Source organism: Amblyomma mixtum, chromosome 3, assembly GCF_055824585.1.
Source record: "Amblyomma mixtum isolate Tamu chromosome 3, ASM5582458v1, whole genome shotgun sequence".
Taxonomy (NCBI): domain Eukaryota; kingdom Metazoa; phylum Arthropoda; class Arachnida; order Ixodida; family Ixodidae; genus Amblyomma; species Amblyomma mixtum.
The window spans coordinates 423,986,546-424,009,549 of NC_143014.1; the positions used below are offsets into that span (position 1 = coordinate 423,986,546).

The 23,004-nt window shown below is 44.7% G+C and overlaps 2 pseudogenes across 1 annotated transcript in view; one reads left to right on the plus strand and one right to left on the minus strand.

Annotated features, from left to right (window-relative positions):
* The window catches only part of LOC149357921 (uncharacterized), an 89,351-nt pseudogene that overhangs the window by 19,515 nt on the left and 46,832 nt on the right, over nucleotides 1-23,004 (minus strand). Inside the window, exon 6 of the transcript XR_016291903.1 lies at nucleotides 18,649-18,708. The product of XR_016291903.1 is annotated as an uncharacterized LOC149357921 (transcript). The remainder of the gene's footprint in view (nucleotides 1-18,648; nucleotides 18,709-23,004) is intronic.
* On the plus strand, nucleotides 19,051-20,443 carry LOC149357922 (uncharacterized; annotated as a pseudogene).

Sequence of the window (23,004 nt, forward strand, 5' to 3'; positions counted from 1 at the left end):
AATTATATTCCTACAAGGAAAGCTAGATTTGTTAAATTTTTTTGCTTTTGCCGATGCATGAAAATTGCCAGTTCTGACCGGTCTTTTTATGCTATAAAAAACAAAAATGGACCTAGGCTATTGATTCTAGTTCCAGTTATGTAGCTGCCATTAATTAACACCTCAGAGAAATTTTGTTTGCTTGTGCCCTATAGTTCCCGAGAAAAAGGTACACAAACTTCCAAAAATGTTGTTTTGAGAAAAACACCGGTAAAGTCTTTGAAAGCATTTTTATTCTTCAAAAATTCCCTGGGCTGTAATCTTTTGAAGTGCCAGCATCGCCATACCCATTCTCTTTGCTTCTGGCCCCTCTTTCTTGTTTCGCTCCAGATCTCGGCTTGAAATCATTTTTTTGACCCTCCGTCTGTCCATAGATGCTAACACACACAGAGGCCCAGGGGTGGCTCCCAAATGTTTCAGCACCCTGACTCGTGCTACATTTCCATCATTAAAGCATGTAATTGCATCACCGACAACTGTCTCAACTGTTTTGAGACTGGCATAGATGGTTTCAGGACACCTCACCTAGATTAATTGCTAGTACATTGCTAGTACATCGACAGCACAAGGGGACAGCGTCAAAGCTTAGCGCGCAGCCATAAACAGAAGAGCAACAGGAGGAGCCCTAGTGGCTTGAAAATGTACTACTCCCAAGAATAAATTCAAAGCCGAAACCGAAACCTTCACAGCATTGACTTTCTACATGTATCGGAAACGAAGAGATTGCGTCGAGATCGCAGCGGAGATCAGTGGTCGAGATACACCCACTTTTCCTGTCAACGTTGCGAAGAAAACGGACAAAAAATTATTTTTGAAACCGCGAATATGCAAGTGTAATATATTTTCTTAAAGATAAAAAAATTCTCTATCAGATGATTGAAAAATCTCAAAACTGAATTTTTTGACCAAACAAAGTCTCACCCCACCTTAAGCATTGCCTCATGAAATCCCAGCAACTTGCAAAGTACCCACTAATTTTGGGGCCATCTACTTTACAAAGCAGACAGCATATCCGAGGAACACAATGCCTCCTTTCCAACGTACCTACCACATAAAGCAAGCTCGTGTGAAGACGAACCTGGTTAAGATGATTTCTCTGACAATATCAGCACTGTGAGCTCATTAGGTCACTTTGATATACGTGCCAATGTGAAAAAATATCTGTTTAAAATGAACTGTTAAGGCAAAATTTCAGTTAAGGCAATATTTCGCAGCGATCGTGAACCATGGTGACCCCCCCCCCCCCAATGGGGTGTTCACGCGGCACAGTCAAGGAAAGAAAAAAATATATATATATGAATTGGTTCTATGCAAGAAAGCACGCAATCGCAAGATGGCTACTGCGCACCTTCGCGAAAACCTGGAGGGAAGCCGTGCATTCTTAGGGTAAAGCTCACGGCGCTGTGTTTCGATGGAGGTGAAATGCAAAACACACCCGTGCGCTAAGTGATGTCAGTGCATGATAAAGATCCCCAGGCGGTCGAAATTGCTCTGCAGTCCTACACTACAGCACCTCTCTCTTCTTTCACTTGCACCTTCTTCTCCTACCTCACGGTGCTGTTGAGGTGTCCACCAACAAGTGGGATAGTTACTGCCCCATTTCCTTTCCTCAAAAACCACTAATATATTTCTTGCCCGTGCAGAGAAGGAAGGGCCCCATCGCGCTTGTCAGATCTCTGCATCGCGTGCATCAAGTGTCACCTCCCACAGACTGAAAAACGCATGTGCGCAAAGTGCACCCGGGTGGCTCATTGATAGGGGCCTTAAAAACTCCAGGGCCACATTTTAAACTCATATGGCATCGCAACATGCGCATTGCCTGTGGAGTACAGAGAAGCGCATGTGAGTAAGCACAAATACTCGTAGCTTGCAAAATGGCCAAATAACTGCAGCAACACGGACTCTTGTCTTACCTCTGGTCTTACACATTAGACAGACTTACCTAGGAATAACGACGTTACTGAAGGCAGTGAGGAACCACTTCCTAACAATCATTGCCATTTATTTTCCACTCTAGCCGCCCACTACGCTGGAAAGTGTGGCCAGGCAGCACTCCAACCGAGGTTCTAGCTTGGCGCACCCAGTTTTGCGTGTGTGACTTCTAAGGCTTGTAAAGAAAAAAGGGTGCAGCAGGGATAAATTTATAAAGGCCTTACGAATTTCCAACGCCGTTTGCGGAGAGGCAGATGGTGTCGCTAGAAATTTCGCTTGTTGTTACGAAACCGTTCTTGAGTGTCGGAGGCACACTGCTCAAAGGTGAGTTGTGTTTAACGGCACACAGGCAGCTAAGGCCTTCTTGCGCCAAGAACAAGGTATAGGAAAAGCATTCAGCAAGATTTAATAAATATGCGGAAAGTGATCGGTGGTGTAGTGTGCCTAAAAAATTTAAACTACCTAGTAATAACAGAGGAAAAGAAATTTAGGAATCGCGAATGGTAAAAGCTTTAACAAAGGCCAGATAGCCTCAGCAGCTATCCTTGGCTGGGCAAGGATGCCGAGGCTCTCAACCAAACAAATAAAAACTGCAGCCTGTTTCTCAGAAATGAGAACACGGCTGAGGGGCATCAGGTGAAGCACTGTGTCATGGTTTACATTTTTTTCAAGAAAACATGCTTCTGTTAAAAATCTAAAAACCTGAGACATAACCACAGTAGCAGTATCACCTAAGAGCAGTGCTGCGTGAAAAGGGTTGCACTGATTATAAAATTGTGAAAAGCACTCTTTCTTTAGCTTTTTGAGGTTCGAGCATGAAAATAAAATGTGATTTATACTATAAGTTCATCTCCACATGTACAAACTGGTTTGTCTTGTTTCATCAGCAGAAAGTTGTGTGCAAGGTGTGTGTGGTCTATACGGAGATGGCAGATAATGACTTCCTTGAAACGTTCCTGGTACACTTATCTTCCATTCACCTAAAAGTGGTTTTACCAAGTGCAGTTTGTAATTTACTTCGTTGTTCCAAGTGAACTGCCAATTTTTCCTCTCTTCCCGATGCACTAAGTTCATGCAATCTTTATAGGGCACATTTACATTTTTAATTTGCTTTACCACAAGCTTGAGTAGTGTGCAAATCTGCTGTTTTATTGCCTTTTATGCCGACATGACTTGGAACCCAGCAAAGTTTTATGTTTTGTCCTTGAGCTATGGTGGTTATGTTGTGCATGATGCGGCCAAGCAGGGCAGTGATTGCATTTCTAGAGTTAGGACTGTAAGCACACTTAGCGAGTCTGTGTAAAGTGTAAATAGTACTGTTTGCGAGGTTCTCATTTACTATTTTTTCTATGGCTACACAGATGGCGTAACATTTGGCAGTGAAGATGCGTGCACGCTGCGGACTAACTATATTATCACAACTCTCATGTATCACTGCACTTCCAACGTAAACATCAGTTTTTGAACCATCTGTATAAAAAGCTGTCGAAGTACTGTACTTTTTCTCGAGTGTAAGAAATTCTTGCATCATACGTTGTTTTCTAATGTTTTATACAGCATTGTGTAAAAGTGAAATAAAAACTTGCAGGGAAATTGTCAGATGACGGCAGTGGATCTAGTCTTCGAGCAATGCTTGGCAGTGCGTCTAGTACGCCAAAGTTTTGGCACACCGCAAGAGCAGTAGCCGGGTAGCTTGCTGTTTGTTTTAAAGAATGTTCTAGATGGGCACTTTGTGGCAATGGGGCAACATATGCTTCTGCAGTGAACGGATTTTTAGAATGTACGAGCATGTGAGCATGGCTCTTGTGTCTGGCTGGGCACTTTTATTTCTTTCCTTTTAAACCCTTTCTAGCATATGTAAGTGATGGTTCGTTAGAGTCTACATACAGACTCTTTATGGGCGACATCGTGTATGCCCCAGTGAAAAGACACAAACCTAAATTATGCACTGGATCCAGTTGTTTAAGGTACAATGGCCACGCTGACCCATAAACTATGCTTCCACAATCTAATGTAGAGTATACTACACAGCAATAAATTTGTAAGAAACATGTCCTATTGGAGCCCCAGTGTTCTCGTGAAAGTATTTTTTGTACATTCAGGGATTGAGAAACTTTCTTTTTGAGAATGTTTATGTGTGGCAGGAATGCGAGTCAAGTTAATCCCCAAAATTTATGCTCGTCTTTTGCTGTTAATGTGACGTCACTCAGGAAAAGGGTGCGATCAGTCTACAGCCCTCTTATTAGCAAGGATAGAACAGCTACTCACTTTTGCGTGGAAAACTCAAAACTAATTTTATATGCCCATGTCGTTAGTACTTTTACCGTCATTCGTATTTGTGTCCAGCATGTTGCTACATTTGAGGATGTGCAGGCTATTTGAAGATCGCCAACATAGACAGAATACATGACGGCTTTCGGGATTATCTTAGTGATGGAATTTATTTTTATAATAAATAGTGTCGTGCTTGTTGTACACCCGAGATACTCCATTCTCCTGAATGATTCTCCTTGAGAGGGTTGAGCCTAGGTGTACATGAAGAGAATGGTTGGAAAAGAAGTCATTCAGGCAGTTCAACATCCTACCGCGGATACCTAGGCCCCCTAGGTCACAGAGGATCACAAACCGCCATGTATCATAAGCTTTATCCATATCGAAGAAGACAGCAAGACAGTGCTGTTTGTGTATAAAAGCTTCTATGATTGTGTTTTCGAGGCGGACTAGATGGTCAGTTGTTGAGCATGCCTTTTTAAAGCCGCATTAATGGATGTCAAGAAGTTCGCAGGATTCGAGGGAAAAAGTCAGTCTAATATTGAGGACATTTTTAAAAGATTTGGTGAGATAGCTTGTAAGGAATACTGGCCTATAACTACTAGGGGAAGTTGGTGGTTTTCCTAGTTTCAGGAATGGCACTATGATGGCTCTTTTTCACTCCTTAGGTATTTTCATTCTATGAATATTTTGTTAAAGAAATTCAAGAGTTTTTCTACGGCTGGCTGGCAAAGATGGGCAAGTATTTCACAGTGTATCTGATCCTGGAGCAGTTGTTTTGCTGGCAGACAGTATTCTATTGACTTCTCCGAGGGTAGTTAAATTGTTGTATCGTTCATTTGCATCTCCACTCGTTAGAAGGTGGTTTTTGGCCATGTTTTTCCGCTTTAGAAATCACCTCGTACAGTGTGACGAAATGGCGACTGCAGCCAAGTGCTCTCCCAAAATATCTGCCTGTTCCCTCATCCTGGTTTGCGTACCAGATGTTGTCAAAAGAGGAATTGTGAATGGTGAAAACCTGCCATTTAAATTTCGAACCAGCTCCCACATTGTTTTTGATGTGATTTGACTGTTTATAGATAAACCATAGCTGTGCCATGAGGCTTTCTCGGCACTGCGCCAGACGTACCGAGCCTTAGCTCCATTCATTTCGTTTCATTTATTTATGCTGTCAACCGTGATCACGGGATATAACAGGAGCAAGTAATGTGGTACAAAAATGACAAAAACATTGAAATGGGCACAAAATTTGCACATAAAGCATTCGCCACTCACTTTTTTAGAATTTACGAGTTTCTCCTGTGTTGGGTAGCTCAAAATTTTAGCCCATGCTTTATTTTGTTGTTTTTTTGCTTCTTTGCAGTCTAGTGCTCACCACACTTTGTGGTTTTTGTCACACACTCCTGAAGGCTGAGGAACAGCTAGGTGTGCGGCAGTTTTGATACAATTTGTAAATGATTCATTTACCTGATCAATTCTGAGATTTCTCTAAACCAATATCTTCTAAAGGAGCTTTTGCTCTAAAAAGTTGCCAGTTTGCTAAATGGAGCCTCCAATGGTGCAGTTTTGATGGGATAATTTCAGGTGTACCTGATAAACTAATTAGTACAGGGAGGTGATCGCTGCCATACAGGTTGTCAGTGATATTCCATTTAAAATTGCTAAAAACAGCCGGTGAAACAATAGACAAATCTAAAGAGCTCATTTTCCCAGAAGCTGGGAAGCAGTATATGGCCTTTCCTATATTTGGAAGAGATATATTAATTGTGAGGATGAAATCTTCGATAGCTTGGCCCCTAGAGTCATAGCATTCACTTCCTCAAAAAGGAGAATGGGCAATAAAATCTTCAACTACCAGATATGACTCTGGAAGTTCGTTGATGAGTTCTTGTAGATTCTGGACTGTTAATGCAAACTATGGAGGAAGATAAACAGAACAGATTGTTATCGTTTTGCAACTGACGATGCTGACCGCAACCACCTCAAGTTCTTTCAGTTTGATTTCTTGAGCAAAGACGCTGCTTTCAATGACTATTGCAACGACTGCTGAGAGTCTAGTCACATGCTCGCGATCACGTTGGAATGTTTTATAATGTCTCAGGATATTCACAAGCTGTCGACCAAGGTTGGTTTCATGGAGACATAAAGCTACAGGCAACACTGACGCTAGAATATGTGTCATGTAACTAATTCCTGAGTAGTTCTCTACAGTTACACTGAACCAAGAATTCATGTTTGGATTGTATTCTTTATTCGCCCTCTGCCCTTTGTGCACATCCCAAATCTGTCATGCTCCCGCATGCCGTGCTCACACTTTCTGGTGGTTGTGGCGCCCTGTACATCGCAAACCCGTTGCCTTTTCCCACCACTTTACTTCGGCGAGAATCACTTGGCACGGTAGATGTCATTGATCTCGACGACGCTTCCCCTGTCCTTGATGACCCTGACATTCATGACATCAACGCCCTCACTCCTCCCATCGCCGTTGCCGACCCGTCCTCCCCGGATATGTTTTCCCATTCTGTCAATGCCGCTCTACCACCTCACCAACGCGCCCAGCTCATCGCTTTGCTGCAGCGCTTCCGCGCGTCCTTCGACTCTCACTCAGCACCTCCACCAAGTGTAATGAGGGGACTCGCACAGTTAGTGTTGACGGCCACAGTCCTTGTTCTAGCGGTGCTGCTCAGCAGGCCGGCGTTCGGAAGCGCAAACCCGAACTTTGTCAGCTTCTCCTTTCTTCTTCTTTCTCGCCTTCGTCGGCGCTAGCTGCTGGGGCACCAAACCCCAACTCTCTTTCTTACAGTATGTTTTTTGGTTGATACGGAAGGGATTTAGTTCTTTTCTGGACCCGTTATCAGGGTTCTGTCTTTTCTTCGCTCAAGAGAGCTGGTCCACCACTGCAAAGCGGGTGGACTGGGAGTTACATCCATCACCTCGCCAGAGGTGCCAGATGACCGTGGGTGTGTGGGTTTCAGGACTTCCCCAGAGGGGGAAACTCCTGCGGGATGCCGACCCATGGACCCGTGCTCCATGCTTTTGAGATGGCAGAGCAGCGTTCGCTGTCCCTGCCTTGGGCATGGATGGCCCTGCCATAGACTCAGTGGTAGTGGCCTGGGAAGATGCCACAGTGCTATGTGGTGCACCTCCTCTGTGCACCACATTGGCAAAGTTTGTTAACTTGAAAAAGTTGAAACCAGTCAGAAAACACACCACCTGATTCAGAAAACACACCGCGGATGGTGTTTAGAGATCGATGTGCTGTAACTGGCGCAGGGATTTCCCCAATGGACACTAGGCTGGAAAGTGTCCAGTACTGGGCAATGTCTCTGAGTTTAAGCAGCAGGTCACCACTAGGCATTTTAAATAGTCCCCTGGCCCAAGGCATCAGTTAGGCATTTGGGCACTAAGAATGGTGACTTGGCTCTAGTGGGTTTTTTTCTGTTTCTTCACTATGAAGAGCATGGTACTTTGTAAATGTTTTTGGTTTCTGGAAAAATTGTGCCCTTGCATCGGTCTGCCCTTTCTCTGCAGGCCAATTGTTTTGTGGGATAGGGAGAGCCAAAAAATATATGTGTTGTTCAGCTGTGGTTCCAGCCACCCATTAAGGAGCTCAACGATGGGACGGGGCAGGAGCACAGCCTTTTTGTCAACAAAATGCAGTAACCTGCCAATGTAGACAATTTCAGTTTGAACTCAATGTCGCTTTACCCTCTGCCAACATGATGATCGGCACTCGCAAGATCAAAGACATTTTGAGGGCATCAACCTTTCTAAAAGTTCTGGAAATTACTGTACAAGCAAAAAATATCAGTGCTACGCTGCAGTCAAACAAAACAGAGGCACGGACAGCAAAAATATCTCTGCGACATTTCCATAAGAGCTCTCCTTCACCAACCTCTAATTTTAAAGCTTAGTTAACCCTCTCGTGCATTCCACAGGCATCATATATAAGGCTCAGACTTTTTCGGTTTAAATTGAAAAAGGTCTGCATTTTTGGCTTGCAAGGTGTAGCTACCTCACTGCTTAGCATGAGTTACTCTCCAGCAAAACTGAAAATTGACTCATTAGGGAAGGGAGGGGTGTGATGGGACGGTGATATTATTCGATAAGCATTAGCACAGTTGTGCGATTTCAGGGATTGCTCCACTAGCTTACACACCCCTGCAGACCAGGAAGCACTCTTCCTCTCCTCCTGATAGCCAAGCACTGTTTGTCTACTATCATCCTCCACTTAGAGGAATTAGCTGATTGAATAGGTTTACCAACTGAATGCAGGACACTGAGATGAAACCATGAATGGGCATCACAAAAAAGTACCATGTTCTGGCTACCGTGACAACTGAGTAACAGTTTCATCGCTACCATACACACACAAACCATGTGATGCCTCACGCTCCTGCTCAACCCGGTGCCACAACCCAATGACATGTCAACCTAGTTCTTAGAAGCAAATTGCCACGTGCACTTTTTGGCTGCCAGCTATCTCATTTAACTAGCTTCACTTTCTTAATGACTGCAGCAATTTCTTCTAAAAGCAGAGGTCAAATTACTACCATTTAAACATTAATACTGGCTGACAAACTTTTTTCTGCAGACAAATACACCGAGATAGTTTGCCAATGTCTATGTCTGTTGGACTGGCACATCAAATAACCGTAAAAGTCAGTAATGCATTTTTCGAAAACAATATTCACCAAAATAAACCTGGCACTTGCGTTCTGAAATAAACATCGAAAAAATTCCTCCAAATTTTCAAGAAATAAAAACTGAAAAGCCCAGCCACTAAATGTGTACAAGAGTAGTGATATACACAATAGCCAAAATATATATTTAACCACCCACTCCTTCCCACAGGCTATACTAATACAGGATATGATTTTTAATTAGGATCAAATATTGCCTTTCACTGCAAGTCCATTTCTAGAAGGACGTGCACAAATTTCACTTTTAAAATAATTGTTTACTGACATAAGGTTGTTTACTTAAGCTTTTTTTTACTCATGTGGGTAGTACAAAATAAGGGCAAACTGTTCAGGAGCACTACATATATTTTCTATGCACGTGGTTATTTTTGTAATTTAGAGCTCACAACATCATGATAGTTGAGTAAGCATGCTTATTAGTCCTATGTTCAGATTTACTTTTCCTAAAAAACGAATGTATGTACCCACTCCACAGCTAATGTCAGTGCGAGCTATGTGCTAGAGCATTCGGATTAAGTTTACCAGCTCTAGAACTTTACCTATAGAGACTGTAGCAAAGAGGAATAACTAGTCAATCACTACGAGAACGCAGCAAGACCTAAATGTTCACGTATTGATGATGATGATGAATTTTCAGGGTGAAATACATCGGCGACCAAAGAGTGCCAAGACACAAGGTTTTTTCTTCGATACTCAAAGACCCATTTCCCACGCAATTCACCCTTGAAGAAGCCGAGCACCAGACCAGGGGAGAGCTGGTACCCACTGTATCACCGGTGGTCACCCGGCGACACTGGGGATCGAACCCCGAACCTCCCGCATGCGAGGCGGACGCTCAGACGACTAGGCCACTGCTGCGGAAAATGTTCATGGATTAAATGGCTCCTCTCACCTCGACACTAAATGCAACACCAAAACAAAATGCCCTCAAAATACTCCTTTGAAAAGAATTGAACCTTACATTCTGGGCTATAATGCATAAAAGTGACAGCAATACATTTGCCGCACCTGAATAAGTTGTCAGTACCAATGTTGCTGACTTGAGTCAACAGCACTCCAACAGATGAACTGAGATGCTTCCCGATGCCTGGGGTACGAAAAATGGAGATCAGCACATGACAACTGAAAGAATTCATTCTCAGAGACAAGTGTAGTACATGCACACAAAAATTACTTCTAAGGTAACAACAGTATATAGGAACTACAGAGAAACATATGAGCGCATTTGCTTAAAAACAGTAAATGAGCACCTGACACCGACTGTCTTTGAACAAACACCTTTCCTTGAATTTATAGCCAAGAAGCTATGCAGGTTCTGCAGAGCAAAATAAACTATACAGAAAGATATTATGAAACAGAATAAAAATGACTGCAACTAGAAAGAAGAGGTGGAAAAATTGAATTGCTTGTCAACATGTACAACACTGCATTTTGAAGAGTGCAGAAAATTGGTGTTTGTTCCGACAGGGTGAAGAATGCTATTCTTGATGAGGGCAACACTAAACACTATCAGTCGATCCGCTAGGTGGCGCCGCACTGGTTAGCTGGCTGACTATCGTGCTCCGTTTTTCACCTGCCCCTGGCCTGGTCCAGGGCCTTGCCCGCCCCTGGATTTACACTCCATCACATCAGGAAGACATCCGCACCACGTGGACACCATTGGCATCACGGCCCGCTGTCGAGCTGGCGCTCCAAGCGCCTCCAAAAATCTGCTGCGGCGCGGCGCCTCACTAACCCTAACGCGCCGCGCCTGCACCTCTGGCATGCAGCGCCTCAACAAGCCCCTGAAGCCGAGACCCACCCATACCTCGCCGGTGTCAACTTCTTCCGACGCGGCCGCCGCGGGGCCTACTCCAACCACGCTTACAGCCATGTCTCAACCGGCTGTGTTCAACACCGGCCACACCACCGCGCCCATTCCCGTCGCGTTCACCGACGCTGGGAGCTCCGAATCGACAGCCGCAACGCAACTGGCAGCGTTCGTCACCGCCGCGGCGTCCACTGCTCGCCAACTCCCCGCATTAAGGGAAGCCAAGAGCTTCGGGCACACAGACGCATCGCAGTCGACTGCGTTCGTCGCCGCCGCCAGTGCCGCCGCACCTACTCGGACCACACTTCCCGCTGACAGCAAGTCCAGCACCTTGGTACCTGCGTCGCAGATTGCGGCTCAGGCTGACGACACAGCAGACATGGACCTTACGGCGTCCCCGGTCGACGGCCATCTCATTCCGGCCTCTGAGGTCGGCTGGACCACCATCGGTGCCTGCCATAAGCCTGCCTCCGCCACCCGGCCCCGCACCGAGCTCATCACAGTTGGCATCCAGCTTCCCCCTGGCACCCTCAACCCCAAGATACCGCTCTACGACGTGCTCGCCGCAGTCGTCTCCGCTGCACAACTGTCCTCCGAGAGCAGTGCGGAGATTACCCTTCAGGCCAAGCCAGCCCAAAGCCTCGTCTTTTTAAAAACTCATTCCCCTCTCACCGCCCACCTCCTGCTTTCTATCACGCATCTTCAGCTTCACGGTAAGCCTATCACCATTAAAACATATGCCCCTAATCCTCCCATCTCATGCCTCGGCGTCATCCATAACGTCGGTGGCCACTTCACCCCTGATGACCTCATGCATGATATCGAATCATTCAACACCGATATTCTTGCTGCTTGCATGATGGGCACCACTCAGTCGGTGCTCATAACTTTCGCTGGAACCGTAATCCCCCACTTTGTGTATTTCAAACGTGTTGCCTTCCGGTGCCGTCCCCATAAGCCTAAGCCTCCCACCTGCACCCGTTGTCTCGCTCTTGGACACTGCACCCACCAGTGTCCACAGCACAGCGTTCCGGCAAAGTGCCGTCGCTGTGCTGCTCCTCTACCCGCCGACCCTTCCGCTCATGTATGTGCCCAGCCCTGGTGCGTTCATTGCCAGGTAAACACCCACCCCTCCCTCGACCCCACTTGCCCCTTTCTCCTTGGTAAACAACGCGAGTGTGCCAAAGCTGCATACCTACGACGCCTAGCTTTGCGCCGGGCCACGCAACCCACCCCCTCCTCCTCCTCTAATCATGAACCTCCGTCAGCTCCGGTCACGTCACCACCAGGCTCCTACGCCGCCAAAGTTAAAGGCTCCTCGGTTCCAGCGTCCCTTTCCAGCGTCTCTTCCACTGCACCACCCTCTCCATCCCTGACTGACGAGAGCCGCTCCTTCGACCTCCGGCTCGCTATGCTGGAACGCCAGCAGCGAGAGCAACAGCGCATTTCCCATGACCTACAACAACAGATCCACGCCTTGACCCAAACCCTCCAGACAACCACCTCCTCTCTTACCTCCCAGCTTACCAAGCTAAATGAGCACCTTGCCACACTCACCACTCCCTCCTCCACCGCCCAGGTCGCCCCTTTGGCTGATCTTCTCGAAACCACCACACAGGCACACCACACTCGCTTGGTTCAGCTAGAGACATCGGTTCTGCAGATTCTTACCACCCTCCAAGCACAATCCAAACAATTAGAATCCTTCACTTCTACGCTCCAATCCCTGCATGAGTCACTGCCCCCGGCCAAAACGAAGGAACGCGTACCCTCACGAAGTTCTACCTCTACACTATCATAATGGCTTTTGGTGAGGACCTCGAGATTGTGCAGTGGAACTGCCGAAATCTGTGCCATAATAAGACCCCCCTCCACCAGTATCTACTCGCCCGCCCCTCCCTGCCCCATTTCCTCCTTCTCCAGGAGACCCGGACGGCCCGCACTGTCCCAGGCTACCGCGCCTACCATGCCACTACGGCCACACCACTTGCGTCTATTTATGTACGTAGCGATGTGCTCGTGGAGCCACTTGATATCCCCTCCGTCCTTCTTAAATATTTAGTTGGTGTGGTCTATTACCACCCTTCTTCCCGCGTCTCACTCGCCCTTTTGTCTTTCTACAACCCACCTGTCACTTCCTCTTTATTCTCTTCTCTGGGCAAATTCCTTCACTCTCTTTCTTCTACCTCCCATCTCCTCTTTGGTGGTGACTTTAATGCCCCTCACACACTCTGGGGCTACCCACAAACCCTCAAACCCGGCCGCCTCCTCCATTGTCTGGCCCAGGAACGCCACCTCACCCTTCTTAATACTCCTGGCTCTCCTACTCGAGCGGGCACTGCCTCAGCAGCAGAAGCGATTTCAGTTGAAAGGTGATGTGAAAGCAAAAGTCCACTGATTTTGTGGACATCAGCTAGAGGACTACCACGATGTATAGCTCTGACTTCCCGCATTCCCCGGAATGGAGACAAAATGAGCCTTTTACTATACAAATTTACTACACAAACAGTGCCAGTACAAAAAGATGGGGGGGGGGTAGTGCAATATCCACATTCGATCGCTTATTTTCTAGACAGGTGCTGCCGCATGCTCACATCCGTGTTCACAAGACAGCAGGGAATCAGAACTGTTGGAATTATCACAATTTCGTGCTGATCACTAATCATACCAGAAAAGTAGGAACGTTGCCTCAAGTGGCAACAAAATGCAGTTCCAATGAATGGATGCAAATGATATGCTAAGGCCACAGTAGGGAGAAACTCGACGCAATTGTAATGAGTACTTATTAGCTCTTGCCAGCTATGTCCCGCAGTCTCCAGTCGAAGTTTCACAGCCAGTGTTTCCTTTTCGTTTTTCGAGCCTTGGTGGTGGTAGTGGTTTATTTGGCAATAAAAAGTGAACGAAAAGAATGTTGCCGGCTGCGGCCGTAAGCGCTTTCGGGATCTCTGTTATCATGCATGGATGCGCGGGCAGAAAAAAAAAGTTCAGCATTACTTGCAACGCATCTCTATGTCACAGACTGAAGCACAAAAGAGTTTACCTCTCCCAAGCTATTATCGGGAATGGGGAGGAGATGAAGGGGGCTAACACACTGTGATATTGGTTTTTTTTCCTCTTTGCAGCTACTGACCCAACAACATTAGTACTTGAACGCAATATGTTTCTACCATTCTGATATGCCTTATTCTGCCCATTTTCTCTTATTTACTGTTACCATATCAGCTTTCTCTTAGAATTCTACATAGCACTGGCAGTGTGTGAGTAAACAATAAAAACACTCGCCATGCTTCGAAATCTCGGGTTGATGTTTCACTGCAGGTGTTTTTCCTAGAATTGCAAAATAAACGTTTGTATGGCGAACGGGAATCAATAGCACACAAGTCTTACGCGACACCCGCAGCTGCGTAGCGTCACGTGCCTCTGACGGCAGAAAAGGCTGTGACAACACACATGACAAATGCCCTTTAAAACCAAGAGGTCATCTACTATTCTGCTGCATCCATTTCAACATCATCCATATTGTTTTACGAAGGCCATAGCCCATAGATGTCTTGTGGCCCTTTGTTATGGATGCCAGTGGAACCTACGAAGCTTTATTTTGTAATATTGCTTGCCGTGGCTACCGCTGCTAGTCATCAAAATATTGTTCAGGGTCCTGAGAAAAGAATAACTACAAAACAACGTGTACAACTCTGGAAAAAATGGAAACAAAATATGATATCTGTAAATGTCAAAGATATAGACTTTCCACATTCGAAATAGTACCTCGTAAAAAAGAATCGCTAGGCACCATGGCAGGGCCGCAAAGGGGTGCGTAGGGGCAAAAAAAGCAGTATGAGTGTGCCAAACATGTTCGAGCGCGGTTGTCATTGTCGGGGCGTTTATCCCCCTTCCGTGACTAACCGCCTCCTTCTGCCACAATGCGAGGAAGAGAAGGTCAAGGTAACGCAGAGAGGAGGACCAGACCGTCTCAGAGGAGCGCTTTTACGCTTCCACGGACAAGTGGAGCCGCCCTGGTGGTTGAACTAACGTCTTGTCCAAGATGGCCGCCGTGGTACCCCCCCCCCCCTTAATATACGAAAACAGCATGGCCTATGTGGGCAGGTGCAGTGAAAGGCTCCAGATTTATTATGAATAAACACAATGTACACAAAGAATATATAAATTGAAACCCTCACATCTTTAACAGAATCTGGCAGTCGTATACTAAGTAGGGGAGGCTATGTTCATGACTTCCACTTTTCAATGCAAGTCGAACGAAAATAATAGCAAGTTATGTACAAGATCTGACTCGATGTATTCTTTTATGGTCGACATATACGGCGAAGCTATTAAATGCAGTTCTAGACTTTTTGAAAGAAAGCCTGCATATTAGGCTCTTGAACAATAATGTTTAGACGAACAGTTCCTACTTCAACCTGCAAGTCGTGCACTGTGTCCTCCATGAAGCTAACGCCTTGTCAGCAGCATACATTTTTGTTTCTGAATGGTTTCAGATGGGAGATCATTTACAAAGACTCAGAAAATGAGTTGAAAAACAGAGCCCTCGGCTACGCTAGCAAGTAATGTTTGTGCATGAAAAATTACAGTTCTGATAACACTCAGCTTACAATTCAAAAGATAGCTTGTAAAAAGGTCTAATGATTTCTGTCTGCACCAATAATTATACACCTAATTTAATAACATGTGCTGACTGTTGGTATAAAATGTCTCTTCAATATCCAAGCATATCACTATTTCAACCTTGTTGCCATGAAGGGCAGTGTTAACGAGTTGTGTTCAAGCAAGAACAATTAATGTGGGCAAGTGATGCGTTAAATACCCATGTTGGCTGGGGTTACAAACACCGCATCTAGTCAAAATTTCTGATATGATTATGAAGTGATTTCCCAAATATTCCATTACTTACGTTTAGAACTTCAATAGATGTCTACCTACTAAGCTCAGCATGCTGTCCGTTTTTACAGATAGGAACTACATTCAGTCTTTACCCTGTCTCGATATAATGAGCACTCTAAAGAATTTTGAGCGTTTAATCATCTTGGCAATGCTAGTATCAAGCCCCGATTTTTTGCATGGGGATACGATACTTAATAATTAAATAATTACCTGGCTATTTTATATTGAAGGAAAAAATCAAAATGAAGGTTAGCTCAAATGGGGCGCCATTTATAGGGCCATATTGTCAAGCTAAGGTGGACCCAATACTATCAAACTAGATGCTAACCGAGCTAAGAATCGCATCTTCAATTACAGCAGGTAATACAGACCTTTTCAAAAGAAGTCAATGGGCGCCACCATATTGGGCATTGGCCTATGCTCGTAGTACAGAAAAGAGTTGAGGATTAAGCTCCTCCACTTCTCCATACACAGCCCACAAGACCTGCTTTCCCGAGGGTCATGAAAAATTCTATATGCTGGCTTAAAGGGAAGCCAACAACACTGTTAAAGCTATCCCTAACTTCTTTGGCATTTTTCTTGGTTTGATGCATTAGAAAAGAGTGACATTCCTTTTGCTCACCATGGTGACCACACTATATGTAGCAGAGGTGAAATTTTTTCACTCATGCTCACGTCATATGGTATAGTTTGAAGGAATCTTCCTTCTAGTAATACATTAGTCAATTTTATTGCATTCTTTAATTCAACTTGGTTTTATACTTTTTGGCAAATGACTAGCAACAACAATGATGTGGAGGTCTGGTTATCGCCATGGGCACTAATATCATTGTTGCCAAATTATCATCGGTCAAAGTGTTGGCAGTGGCTGTTACAGGGTTCACTGTGCTGTTAAATTAAGCATGTTAAATCATTCTAAGAGAAACCTGCAATACTGCTGTGCATCTGAAATATAAATATTAAAATCTCCAAAAATAAGGCCCAAAGGTTCAGAGGCTGGTACATGGCACCAAATGTTACATCGAATTGGAGGTTCTTATAAGTACCTCAAGGCATGTGTCACTAAATGAACACTGCATAGATACTGAAAAGCAATGCCCTCTTATGAATAACACTACTACACCATATCTCACTCATGAATCACACAATTGTGAAGAAAATGTACAACTGGGTGTAAGAATAGCTTCACTGTCAATAAGCAAAGCCAGGTTTAACTGAGCACTCAAGCCAAAAATAAACTTCTGGTCCTCAATGGACATTATTAACCACTGAGACTGTTACAAATAATACAAATATTGCTAAATAGCACAGAAAAGGTACTCTTTGTTATGAAATAACAGATCAATCCCAGAAGAAGTAAAACATAACTTCAGAAACAAACACTACAAGCCAATAGCACACGAGATCTTTGCAGTTTGTGAGGTCATCATCCCAGCAAGCATGCTGTGAAGATAACTTCTGTTTTTCTCATTCTTTATCACTTTCACCTGGCCAAACCAACAGCCTTTATCTCTCTTACAGGTGACTGTTGTTTTGAACCTACCTCTAGACCCTCATGAGCTTAATGAACTGTACTAAAGCACAAATAAGTATCCACTGCTTCAGGGTCCTCACTGGACCATCATTAAAATCATTAGTCTGAATACCATGCAAAAACACTTAACTAGACTAATACATAAGGCGTACGAAGTAATTGAGTTCGGAGGGCCATCAGCTGCTCCAGAAAGGCAATGTGCGCTGGTCACATTCCAGGCAGAACAAAAAGCTTCCACATCGTCAACAATGTATGGAATCTATACCCATTAAAAAAATTGCCATGTCTTGATAGCAGATTATAGTTCTTATACAAAGTACAACAAAGAAATGGCACTAAACAGTGTAATCAATTCTTTGAACCAGTGAGAGCATTATACTAGCCTTATCGCCTACTAAAGCAATACACAGCTGAGCAAGTGCCACTGTTCACAGCACTGCCCCTGCAGCCCAAGTCGTGTTATGTTGCTTCAGCATGCCTTACATGCCTCACCAAAAGTAGACTGTGAGCCATGTTGTAATACAAAGCTCTGCATTCCTTTAACCCCCTAGGGATTCTCAAACATGCATATTTCAGTACATGGGTGGGCACACTACTTCACAGCAGATAGCTTGCAGCGGTGTCACACCATTCACTGTGATGTTGAATCAGGAATGTGGGGAAGGAATTTTAATTCGTGCAAACTGCTTATTAGCACTAGCCCCGATGTAGCTTGGTGGGTGCTATGTAGCCAATCATCGTGGTGCCACTGACATCATACACAAGCCACCCAAGCCAATGTTGGCTCAAACATTGTATCATATGTTGAAGGCCTGGCTATTATGCCTTGAAAAAGACCTCCGGAGCACACGTTACCACTCATTTGCAATGCACTACCCTGAATAATGATGCCCAACCAAAACCCACACTGCTTTCTGTCCAGAATCCACACACAATGCAAGCGCTGACTGTTTAACGTAATTTTCTGTTTCCCTACCGATTTTCACAGCTTTAAACCTTTGTGCCTGCCCTGTATATCAATAATGATTACTCGCTTACAATGGAGCCTATTCCTATTCACACAAAATCTGGAATATATGAACATGAGAAAATTCTCAGCTACTGTACTTTGCATGTACCATGCCACAAACGTACTCTGAATGCATCCACATGTACCCAGACCCAATCTCTTCACTAAAACTGACATCCAACAACTGAGCAAACAATGATAAGGACATGAGGTCCCTCTCAGGACATACGTATGAAGGAAGCTAAGAAGCTTGCTTCACACGACATCGCACAAGACAAAAAAAACCTACAAATTTTGCGCTTCATTTCCTGAATGCCTTAACCCAAATCTTTGCACTGCTCTCCTTCAAATGGTAGTGCCATAAAAAGCAGCAGGACACGTATGTGCACCACACAATACCAAATGCAATACCAAACTAAAACTATACATTGTAGTGGCAACTGAGACTCACCTTTCAATGCTATACAGCTCAGCAGTTCTCTTGTGGTGGCAGGATCCATGCTGCACACTCCTAAATGAATGCAGACATATGTACATCCATTAGGCAAGCATTGTTTGGGATACCTGACCTAATGGCAGATGGCAAAAAACAAAGTAACACTAAAATAGCCTATTAAAACAGCATTACATTCAGCATGATAAGCTATGGGGCACCAATAACAAGCAACACCTAAACTCCTGTAACGCACACAATAAAACTGAAAACAGATGCGCGTAACTACAGGTACACACTATAACTATGATGGCCCCTTCAAAGTTCAGCAATCTCTGTGACAGCTACACGAGATCAAAATGTCGCCATGCATTGAGCATAACTCCGCCTGTATAAAACAGCTGAACCGCAATGTAGATCATGAAACCTAGAAGTGCAGTTCGGTTGGTTACAGCCACAGGAAAAACTTGGCAAGCGTCACCTTGACTTTAGGCGCGCAAAACACGTTACGGCAAAACATCAACATACTCAGTCCTGACCCACAGAGCCAATTAGGATCAATAAAACTTTTTGCTGGGCTAGTTAGTGATACATACTTGAATAAAAAGGTAGCACAAAAAAACGACCATAGGGGGAAGACACCACAAAAATGAACATAACTCAGCAATACAGCAAGCCAAAAATGCAACTACGTAGAGCACATAATAGCCTGGCTACAATATCCATCACAGACACTTTCGATCCTCATTTAACTCGGTCTGCATTAAGATTTTCCAGCACGTTCGAAATATCCGGTGCTATAGAGGCATTTTCAATCCTCAATGAGAAGTTTCCCTCCCATGTGTTAGGTGGCGGCAAATTTTCCATCGACAGCCATAACATGGTGATGTCCGGCGACACTGCGTAGTCGGGTGCAGCGGCAGCCAAATCTGTAGCCAGACGCTGTGATAGCAGTTGGCGCCAAAATCAAAAGATTTGTTCTCACAGCTGTGCAGTTTATTATCAGAAAAAAAAAAGAAACGCCAGACTGCTCTCAAGACGGTGGCGGCTGCTGACCTTGAAGCCGAGATTGAGGCAGCTAGAGGAGAGACAGTGTAAAAAGGCAGCTGTTTTTTTACGAACGGGTGGTGTGTCGCAGCTGCATGGAAATCTACAGTCCACCAGGACAGGTGAATGTACAATCGCATCAAAGGCAGGTTCGAGAACACCCTCCCCCACCTCAGTGAGCAGTTCTCTAAACAGAGTTTCTGTGTGATGCCGTTGCGATGCATAGTCGAAGCTTGCTGGCCCCTGCTGAAGTGCATCGACACAAATATGCTGTTGGCCATCTCTGTTGAGAAGCACGTTGCAGTGGAGATGCACAAGCTGTGCTCCTCACAGAGGATAGGTCTGTTGCCAATCTTTTCGGCCTGGGGCGATCTACTCTCAACCCCATCTATCAGGAGTTTTGTGACACCATAGTGTGCCTACTCAAGGACAAGTGTATCAACATGCCTTCTCCAGACGCAATGGGCGACCACATTAGAGAGTTCAGTGCCGTTTGCAATTTTCCACAAGCGATGGGTGCACTCGACGGGTGCCATTTTCCCATGTAACCACCAAAGGAAAACACATAAGACTACTACAACTACAAAGCCTGGTCAGTTACCTTATACTTGGCTTATGTAGAGCTTACATGTTGAAGCCATAAAGGCAGCACTGCAACAATACGAATTTGCTAATGCAAAAGTCTTAGTTCACAACTCCTTGTGCTCGTTCATGATTTGTGAAGAATTCTTTTAACTCTTACAGGCGCTTTTACACAATTGCATAAGTGGCAAACTTACATCTTTTTCTGAGAAACTGGAACACTTAACAGTGATTTCATTATTTCAGTCAAATTGAGCACCCTTCTTCTTCCAAATAAGTTGCTTTTTTGTACCGTGTAGCAAATGCAGTAAATTATATTTCACATAAGTGTGAGCTAGGTAGCGCTTTGTCCGCCATTTTCGTGCAGACAGATTTTGCCGTGAGTGAAAACATAGATTGTTTTTGCTCAATTTCGAGCGTAATGCGAATCTTCGAAACACAAAGTGATTACACGATCCCTAAGCTGTTTACCTGACACACGAGAACATTTTGATGTTACTATTTCTATCAAATCTGACACTTCGTACGGAATTCTCCACATCGTTTAAAACCTTACGTGCTGGCCTTTCAATTTTGAAAACTAACAAATTCCCATCCTCGAGGCCTGAATATACTGCTTAGGTAAAAAAATAACTGATTTCAGTCAAAACAAAAAAGGGCGCCTGAAAGGGTTAATGCTGTTTTTTTTTGACAGGCACAGCATTGTGCTGCTCCCCTCCGTACACCACCAGTGCCACTTTTAGTACACGAATATTGGCTCACCAGGGTGCTGCCACAATGCCTACATTTATCAACACTCCCTGCAGGCAAAGTTCAATAAAGGGCCAACATTTCAGGCTCCAGCTGTTGTCATCAGTGCTGTGCCTCCACTAATACCCTGAGATGAAGCGCTTCCCCTCAGAGCAGACTTAATGTAACCCGTCAGCCATAGCATCTAATTGAATGCCGACATGAAATGGTTAAATTACCACTTTTCGAAAGCTAGAAGGGCGGTGGAGAATGCGTCTGACACAATGAAGGCAACATTTAGGTTCTGCATGAAGAGGATGGTGTGCAGCCTAAATACAGCTCCAATGGTGATTCGCACCTGCTGTACGCTGAATAACATCTGCGAAACATTTGGAGACATCATGCAAGACTGGACCTCTGATGCAAAGGTTTCCGAGGCCCTGTATAAGGTGCAATAGAGAGTTACAGACGCTCAAACCGAAACTGGTGCAGCAGTATGAGTTGCAATCCTAGAATCCTACAAGACGCGAGCATAAAACTGAGGTAAACAGTGCTATCCATTTACAATAACCACGTTTTCTGGCTGGCAAGTTGATGCATGCATTCACTTTCAGAAACTGTGTGAAAAGATGACAGCAGAACACACAGAAGATGCACACAAAATATGAAAGGTTACACAGGAAGCCTCTCTATAGGCTTAACTGCCAACACTTAACAAAACAAGGTATGTGTCACATTCAAAGGAACCAAAGCAAAAAGATGAAGGACTAGACAAAGAAAAACATTGGCTAGCTTTATCTTGTCCTTCATCTTTGCACACTGAGCCCGTTGTTTAAACATGAATTACCAACATCCCCACAATGCTATGCTGCTGCAGAATATATCCCCGGAAAAATATCACAAAGCGGTGCCAAATATTGCTAATGTACTGGAACAGCTGCAAGAAGCACAAAACAACAAGAAAAATAAAATCGACTAAAATCGGAAGGAGTAACCTGAGATAACGTGACATGCATGTGGTTAACATAGCCTTGATTGAAAATCACTCTGGTACTGGAAAAAAGTGCAAAAAATGCAACAAAGCAAGAAAGAAAAACAAAACGATAGATAAAATTGGAAGGAGTCATATTAAATAATGCCGCATAACACATAGTTACCACAGCCTTGAGTATCACAAATCACTGCGCTGGTGCCAAAACAAATGCAAAAATTGAGCAAGAAAAAAAAACAGACAAAATCTGGAGTCACATCAGATGATGTAATATTACAGAGGTCGGCACACTCACTCATGAGTGCACTCATATCATGTCACACTCATGTCTGTGAGTGTGAGTGAATGGTTGTGTTAGTGCGAGTGGATGCAAGTGTGGGTGGTCATGAGTGTCAATGAGTGGATGTGAGTGAGTAGAGATGAGTGAGTGTGGGTGGTCATGAGTGTGAGGGTGGATGCGAGTGTGAATAGAGATGAGTGCGAGTGAGTGGATGAAATTGGAAATGAGTGTTAGTGAGTGGATGTGAGTGTGACAGAGATGAGTGCTGATAGGACATGAGTGATGAGAGAGAGAGAGAAAAACTTTATTGAGGCAAGTGTGTTAGACCCCCTTGGGTCCCTGGACCACCGCACGGTCCCACTCTATGTCGGAACGTTCATGTGGTGTTTGTTCATATGGAATCTTCACGTGCGTTTCCGAAGTGCGCGCACCTCTTATCGCCTTATCTGGCGATCCTTCATAGCTTCGAGCTATCGCTATGTACACGTGCTCCTTCCTATCTTCCGGCCACTCGGCTGCTTATAAATACGTCCTACACTTTTGAATAAACGTTCATTTTTCTGGTTCTACTGGCTGTGCGGCTGCTTCCTTGGTTCGGCGTTCTGCGGGCACGCTATGGATATGCAACAGTTCATGATGTCGGCACCCCGAAGCACCGCAGCAAGCTGTGATGGCGGGTCAGAGACGAGAGCACGACCTCCCAGTCCTCCCAACTTGATAACGTGGGCTGTCCCTGCGGGGGAGG